The sequence below is a fragment of the Numenius arquata genome, chromosome 22, assembly GCF_964106895.1.
Source record: "Numenius arquata chromosome 22, bNumArq3.hap1.1, whole genome shotgun sequence".
NCBI classification, from domain to species: domain Eukaryota; kingdom Metazoa; phylum Chordata; class Aves; order Charadriiformes; family Scolopacidae; genus Numenius; species Numenius arquata.
In genome coordinates this window covers 3496780-3504743 of record NC_133597.1, presented here as the reverse complement: position 1 = coordinate 3504743, position 7964 = coordinate 3496780, and positions in this window count along the sequence as shown.

Genomic DNA, 7964 nt, shown 5'->3' with positions numbered 1-7964 from the left:
CAGGAATCAACTGCAGGTTTCCTACAGGGTACAATCAGTCACGGAGCAGCATTTTCACTAAGTACCACAAAATTATATTTTTAGTACACTAAAAAAAAAAAAAACCCAGCTCACCCAAATATGTATATTCTGCACATGAACCTGCACCTCCAACACTCCTGGTGGAAATCCAGACTTTTGACTTCATGGTGGGGCCACACAGATACTGGAAGCGATGTTGTCAACCAATATCAAACTACAGTTTCTGTCTGCTGTCATCAATTTTCCTTTAGATCTATTACAGGTGAAGATAGATAGATAGATGGAAAATCCTGACCAAAAGTGAATTAACTAATTAATTAATTAACTAATTAATTAACTAATTAATTCAGGTTCCCTTTGCTGGAAATCACCTGTAACAAGCTCGACTTTACTTCTTCATGAACAGACTGTCTAGAACACCTCTATCACAAAGGACTCCACTATAATAAGTAGCAAGTTGACTGAAGCCTGTTATAATTTTTATATCATATATAAAGTTTACACGTCACAAATACAGACTTAAAGGATTGGTCTGTCTTAAAAAAAACACCACCACACCTTTCTCAGCCCAACTTAGCTGATTCATATCTCAAACTTAACTTCATGTCACTAGTCCATCTAGAATCAAAAAAAAAAAAAAACCCTCAAATTGAAGCCTGTGTTAGGAAGACGCCATTTAATTTTATGCTAAAACATTCCACATGCTACAGGGACAATTTGCACTGACAGCCAAGGCTTTAGGCTGAAAGAGTGATTTGGGAGCTCAGCACCGTAGGACAGACAGACACTGCTTTCTAAATGCAGATTCAGACCTCCTGGTCTGGAAAATCCGGAACTCCCCCACGAATAAAGCTTTTTGTCCTTCTCATTGCTTTTCTATCAACTCCATTCCTCTTTATCCACTGAGCAAACATCAACTGGAAACTCCACAATAGAAGGTCAACTCAACATCACAGTAGAGGCAAAAAATCGAGTGTTCAGCTTCAGTATGAGAGCAATCCAGAACCGAGACAAAACCCTCATGACATCCCCAATCACCAGTTTTGAATCACAAGCATTTTCTTTCTCAAGCTTTACGTGCGCGTGGCTTCTCTGAATCACTGCAATTGCTCGGGAGCAAGGAGCGACAGAGTATGCAAAGGAAGTGTGACACATTCCAAGCGAATGTTGTCTCTACGAGGGCAGGACGGGATGATTTTGCAAGGTGCGTCTTTCCGCGTGTTTTCCTACCGACGGCACAAGCAGCAATTCCCGCCCTCAAATAACCGTGGGGGGTTTCTAAATGACAGCGCAGGTCGCAAAAGACGCGCTCGGTCTTTGAAAGGTGTCAACAAAAACAGTCTTCGTTGTCTACGTTTAAACGCTCGGCTCAAAGGCTGTGGCCCCGGTGACACGCAACATGGCAAGTTGTCCGCAAAAAAGAGCATGACCCTGACCCTGCGCTCATGAGGCCCCACCTGGAATACTGTGTCCAGCTTTGGAGTCCTCAACACAGGAAGGACATGGACCTGTTGGAACGGGTCCAGCGGAGGGCCACAAAGATGATCAGAGGGATGGAGCACCTCCCCTGTGAAGACAGGCTGAGAGAGCTGGGGTTGTTCAGCCTGGAGAAGAGAAGGCTCTGGGGACACCTCAGAGCAGCCTTCCAATATCTGAAGGGAGCCCACAGGAGAGCTGGAGAGGGACTCTTTGTCAGGAAGTGTAGTGACAGGACAAGGGGTAATGGTTTTAAATTAGAAGAGGGGGGATTGAGATTAGATACTAGGAGGAAATTCTTTCCTGTGAGGGTGGTGAAGCACTGGAACAGGTTGCCCAGGGAAGTTGTGGCTGCCCCATCCCTGGAAGTGTTTAAGGCCAGGCTGGATGGGGCTTTGAGCAACCTGCTCTAGTGGAGGTGTCCCTGCCCAGGGCAGGGGGGTTGGAACTCCATGATCTTTAAGGTCCCTTCCAACTCTAACCATTCTATGATTCTGTGATTCTATGACTTGAGATCCAAGGGACACCCAGCAGGCTGCTGCAGCTGATGAGTGAAGTGAAAGGAGGACACTAGAAATGGCAGGAAAAATATTTCTAGCGCTGTGCTACAAGCCTACAAGGAGAATAAGAGACCCTTCAGGGGAATTACATCACTGATGACATTCTAATGAATTCCAGTGCCTTCAGAGCAGGTCCTAACCCGTCACGCACCTAATACGCTTTGACGTGTCTGTACGCATGAAAAACAAAACGTGAGGAAAGGAGGCATCAGGACAAACATCTGTCTAAAAGATGCCGGTGTGTCCTCCTCCTAAGACATGATTAAGGGAAATTATTTTTGAAGTGGTCTGGAGATGAGAGATGAACGAATGCCACCAGGGTAGTCAGAGTGACCCCCTGAGCCACCAAGGCAAGCTACCCCAGTACTCGAAGGGCCGTCGGGGGCTCGGCCAAAGCAAGCACAGCTATTTGCTCACCCTCCAGGGTACCACACTTCTGGAAGCGGCCACCGCCAGTATCAGGGACTGTGGCGAGGAGAACAGACGCTGCAGGAAGAGACACCAGCCGTGTCACTTGGCGTGCTTTTGGCCGGGACCCCGACTCTGTGCTACTGAACCAGCACCCCCCTCGGGGGGGGATGAAACCATCTCAGCCGCAGAGGAGCCCATCCCTGCCGGTCCCTGCCTCTGCTGCCGGGCCCCACGGCCGGGTACGACAAGTCAGGGACCCCGGCCCCCGCCTCCCGAGCGCCGCGGCCCCCGCCACAACCGTTAAACCGTCCCTCACACGGCCCGCCCGGCCTGGCTCGCCCCCGGGTGACGGCGGCCTGCCCCGCGCCGCCACCGCCGCCCCCGCCGCGCAGGAGGCCGGTGGCGGTCGGTGACAGGAGGTGACAATGGCGTGTGTCCCGTCCCCCCCGTCCCCCTCCCCGTCGCCCCCGGCCCCGCTCACCCAGGCCCGCCGGCCGCGTCCCGCATTGACCCGGAAGCAGCTCCGCGGCAGCCAAACATCACGTGACCGGGCCTCTCCGATCACGTGAGGGAGCGGAGGGGGCCTGGCCGGCGGAGGCGCCCCCCCGGTTGCCATGGAGACGCCGACGCCCTCTCCCCCCCCACCCCCCGGGCGGCATGGCCTTCCCGCGGCCCGACGCACCGCGCCCCGTCCTGTGATGTCACCTCACCTCATCAGTGACGTCAGGCAGGGAGAGAGACAGGAGGCAAAAATCCTCCCCCAGCCCCGGGACCGAGTGCTGGGGCCTTCCGTGGGGCCGGGGGTCAGCCCCAGGCCGGCCCAGCGCCCCCACAATCCCGCCCTGGAGGGGCCTGAGGGGTGGCCCAGGCCCCACAGCACTAGGTAAAAAGCTGCAAATCGGTAAATATTGTGCGTCCTTGGCGTGTGGTGTCAGTGACACGCACCCTGCACGGACCTGTCGGGCCGCTGCCCCACTTCGCTGGCAGTTCCCCGGGCGTTCTTTACCATTTTACCTGTTTTTCTCCCGTTGACTGGCTCAGGGGTGGCACCATGCCCTCAGCGGCGGCTGGTCACGGCCCTAGAAGGAAGGATGATAAATAACGCAGGGAAGTAAGGCCGTGGCGGACAAATCTGCCTAGCAACGAGCCTGCCCGGCTCCCCATCTCCAGCCTTGCCGGCCTTACACGATAAGAATCAGAAACAGCCTGAAACGTGGCCTCTCCTTAGGTAGGGAGGTTTGGGGGAGAGCTGTGTTCGTCATGGCCGAATAGCCACAGCACATCTACACGCTCCCCCCCCTACCCCCCAGCCTGTAACATCACCGGGACAACTTTATCCTGTTACTCGCCCTGATTTATGCACGCTCCACGGAACACAATGGTGGCATTGTGGGTGCTCCTCAGGTGGAGGGCAAGAAAATGTGTTCAGCAACAGCCCCGGGGAGGGGGGAGAAGAGACTGGTTTAACTCCTGCTCTTCCCATGTATTATTTCCTGCCTCACTTCGGAGTGATGGCACCCACAGGGCAGGAGGCAGATAACTCATTCCAGGATAAGGAGACAATTCTTCTGGGACCCTTGGCACTCAACCATTCTGACTGAGGATATCTCGGCAGAAAATGTCCATCCCACAAAACAAAGCAAGCCTGAGGCAGACCATAGGCAGAGTTAGAGCCCTCAGCACATTACCTAAGCCCCAACTGCAAAGCTAAAAGCTGTACTATAGGCTTAATAAGAACTGCCCCAACCTATTACTGCTCCTAAAATTGAGCTGCTCCGGCTCCCGTTCCCCATGGTGCTGGGACTTGGTTCACACACGGCAGCTTTTTAAACAAAAAAAACTGGGGGTTTTGGGTACATACGTTCAAGAGACTGGTGGAGAAAGACTGACTGACTTCCCAGCCGTGCCTGATGCAGGATTATGAAAGATTCCCATTACTGTTGTACATCCTGGGGCAAATTCTACCAGGGTTCAGGTTTTCAGGTGGCACGGTCCAAGTCACAGGCACCGTCTCCTTGTAATTCTGCTGTGGGTCCCCTCTGTCATCCCCTGGGCTCCTTACAGTCGAGCACTGGCAGCCAAAGCTGTCAGCACTGAAATATATGCTTTCACGGGCCTGATTTCCCTTTTAACTGAGAGAAAAACACTTTGGTGTTCTTTCTTATTACCCTGTTGACACAACATTGGTTTTATTTTGTTCCTGTGCGGGCCAGCACAGATGAACGTTGCCTTGCTAACACTCCATAAAAAAAAAACATCTACCCACATGCTCTGAATGGCTTATTTGGTTCTTTTAATACATTCCGGAGAGAGCTTTGTCTCCGCTTGGTTTTCCTTCCCCCTCCCTACTTCTCGTATCTGTTTCAGTGAGATAAAGAACTCCATTGCATTCAGAGGCTACGCTCTTTTACTTACAATCCTCATGGTTTGGGTTTTTTTTGCACAGCTTACCTGTGCTATTTAGTTGTTGGAAAGCAGACAGAGCACACTGTAGCTGGTAACTGGCACCAGCAGGCTACGTTTTGATTTTAAATACATTTCGGTTGCTGCTTTCTATAGTTACAGATCAACTGGATATAACAGATGTCCGTGTTAACCTCCGCCGGGTCAGTGCCGCAAGTGTGAGAAAGTGACCGGTGTATCCCCTGGCCTGAATTAAAGCCCATTTCAAGGGAGACGGGACAGGTCGGGGAATTGTTAACACAATATAGTCTTTCACTTCCAGGGGCCGGGTTAAATTCAGCCCAAGCCAGCGCTGATTGAATGCGCTTATCGTCTGTTGGCTGCCTCATTGTCCAAGTGGAATAAGTTTGATGGGTCTCAATCTACTCCTCCCGGGCAGATAAGTATCTGCTTGCCAAAGCTTATACTGGGGTTGGCCGTGCTGGGTGACCCCTCGCTGGCAGGCTCCCCTCTTTCCCACTGCCACCTCCCCTGGGATTAAAAAGGCCATGGGAACCGGAGTCACCTCTTTACTTGTGTCCTCCCTGTCTGGTCTCACAGAGGACACCCACAGTGGTACTCAGCAATGCTGGAGCTGGTTTGTGCCCACAGAACAAGTGCCACCTAAGAGGCATTCACCTCAGTGACACGTCCTTGTTAGGTGACAGAGCAGCCCAAATCCAAGTTCATTAGTTTCATACTTTTCGAGCCAGACCTGATCAACCTCAGCAGGAAAAAACATCCTCAATATCTGAAAAAATTCTCTTTACTCTAACGCACCACAAATAAATATCACCCACTGTGAAGGGGGGCACTTACCAGGGTCCAAGGAGCTTCGTGAGTTTGCACATACTGAGGCCAGAAGGGAAACACTCAATGCCCAGGAATACAAGCCACAGACTCCCCTAAATTTCACTCTCATCTGATCTGGAGCAGGTCTTTCAGGCAAAAAAAAAAAATTTAAAAAAAAAAATATATGTACTCCTGAAAAATTAGCTGAGATGAAGAATCAAACACAGCCTGTGAAAAACCAAACAGTTAATTACTCACTACATTAATCAAAAAAAAAAAAAAAAAAAAAAAGGAGGGGTCTCATTCTAGTCAGAGTGAGGTACCTAATCCAAATTAATTCCCAAGCCATACTAATAATATTCGACACATCTGGCTGTGCCCCGGGAAGCAGCATCACTGTCACACACGGGGACACGGACCCACCGAGATCACGCAATTTCTCTGGGTTGCACGTGGAGATCATGGCAGCGGTGGAGGAAGGAGCACCTAGTAGACTCGGCTGCTTATCAGAATAATTTTCTCTATATTTAAATCACCAGAGTTTTTAGGGGGAGGGGGAGGGAGAGGATTTGAAACATACGCAATTTTCTACATCTTTTCTGTGGCTTTTTGATCCTTTCGCTTACGGGTTTGGCAACCGCAACTTTCTCCATCCTTGGAGATTATTCTTCAATTCCTCAAAGAGACTTCAATTTTCTCGCAAATCTCTCTTCCTTTCACTTAATTTAAACATTTTTGGCCAATTTCATGATTTAATAATGAGAAATAAAATTGGAGATTTACTAAGTGTTGAGAGAAGACCTTTCATTTCATCTGGGGATTAAGAAGGGAGCTAAAGGTGTGAATCCTGTTAGCCACGCTGGCCTAACCCCAGCTCCAGCGCGCTGACGAGCCCAGTCCTGAGAGATTCTGAGCGCTCCCTGCTCCCATCGCAGCTGGGGAAGTCCAGTGGACACAGAGCACATTGCAGATTCGGACCCCTTAAGACACAACGCTAGCCTATAAATTCACAACAGCGCTGTCTCACAGATATTTCGCTAATAACTCTAAAGCCCGACTTCATTTAATGCTACCACCGGCTGATCAACTCCAAGCAGCTTCTCACTACACTATTAATTTAAGGTAACAATTCACTCAGATCTTTGGTTCCGCATAAATGCTTCCCAAATCACTTCTTCCGTCTCTGTCAATTATCTGAGACTAATGCACCTTGAAGCTACCTTTTAGAGCAAACGTTATTCCACGGTCATAATTCTAAAATATTATCAGTAGCCAAAAGATAGGAACGGTGCAGCTATCAACTTCAGAAATTCAGACTGCACAGTCAAAGGTAGAAAGAAAAAATAAATCAGTACTGGTGCAGTCTGAAGATCTATTGGATTTTCATAATTTGGCCATTGCTGGGCATGTTCATAGGACCAAATGGACCTTGAGCCTTTTATTCATTTGATTTCATTTTCTGGATGACGACTGTAAGATAAAGGTCGCTTTCTCAGGTGCCGCTGCAAAGGTACTGGCCATCAAATTAAGCCTGGCAAATCAAATCTCACACACTCGGGGCCAGGTTCACTTAAGCTGGCTGCTGTCTCACCCTCTCCATCACGACACAGCTCCTCTCCCAAACTCGGGCACCTGGTGCGGGGCGAAGCTGACCAGGCTCGCTCTCCTTCAGCCGACCTGCCGCACTCGGGAGACTCCCCAAACCCACCCCGGCGTGGTGTCTCACCCCTTGGGACGTGCCAGGCGCTCGCTGACCCAGCCTGAGCAGCAAGAAGGGCAAACCTGGGCACGGGTTATGCCCCGTGCCCTTCTCCAGCCGACTCCAGATCTGTCCCTGCCACGCAGCACAGCCCAGCACCCATCTGCTGCCCCGTTCCAGACACATCTCCTTTTGGACCACGATTTCCATCCCGTTCAGTCAGACAACAAGGGCACCAGCAGACAGAAATGAGTCCAGACATGAAAATGGCTAGGTCTTCCTCTGCCAAATGCTCTGGATCCCTAACTCGTTGTTCAGATGAGGCAGAAAAGTGCCGCTGCTCTCTGGTTTTGGAACGGGATTTTGGCTGGGAAAACAGGACAAAGCAGGGTGAGGAGCTGTCTCTTCCTGTCTTGTGTGTGTAACAACTCCATTACAGGTCTGGATCCCACTCGGAGAACGATGCTGGCTGGGTATATAGGCTGCCAGCATTCATAATAATTAACCATTAATGTTAGCAAACACTTGGCAAATCTCCACCCGCTTTCATCCGCTCTCAGAGT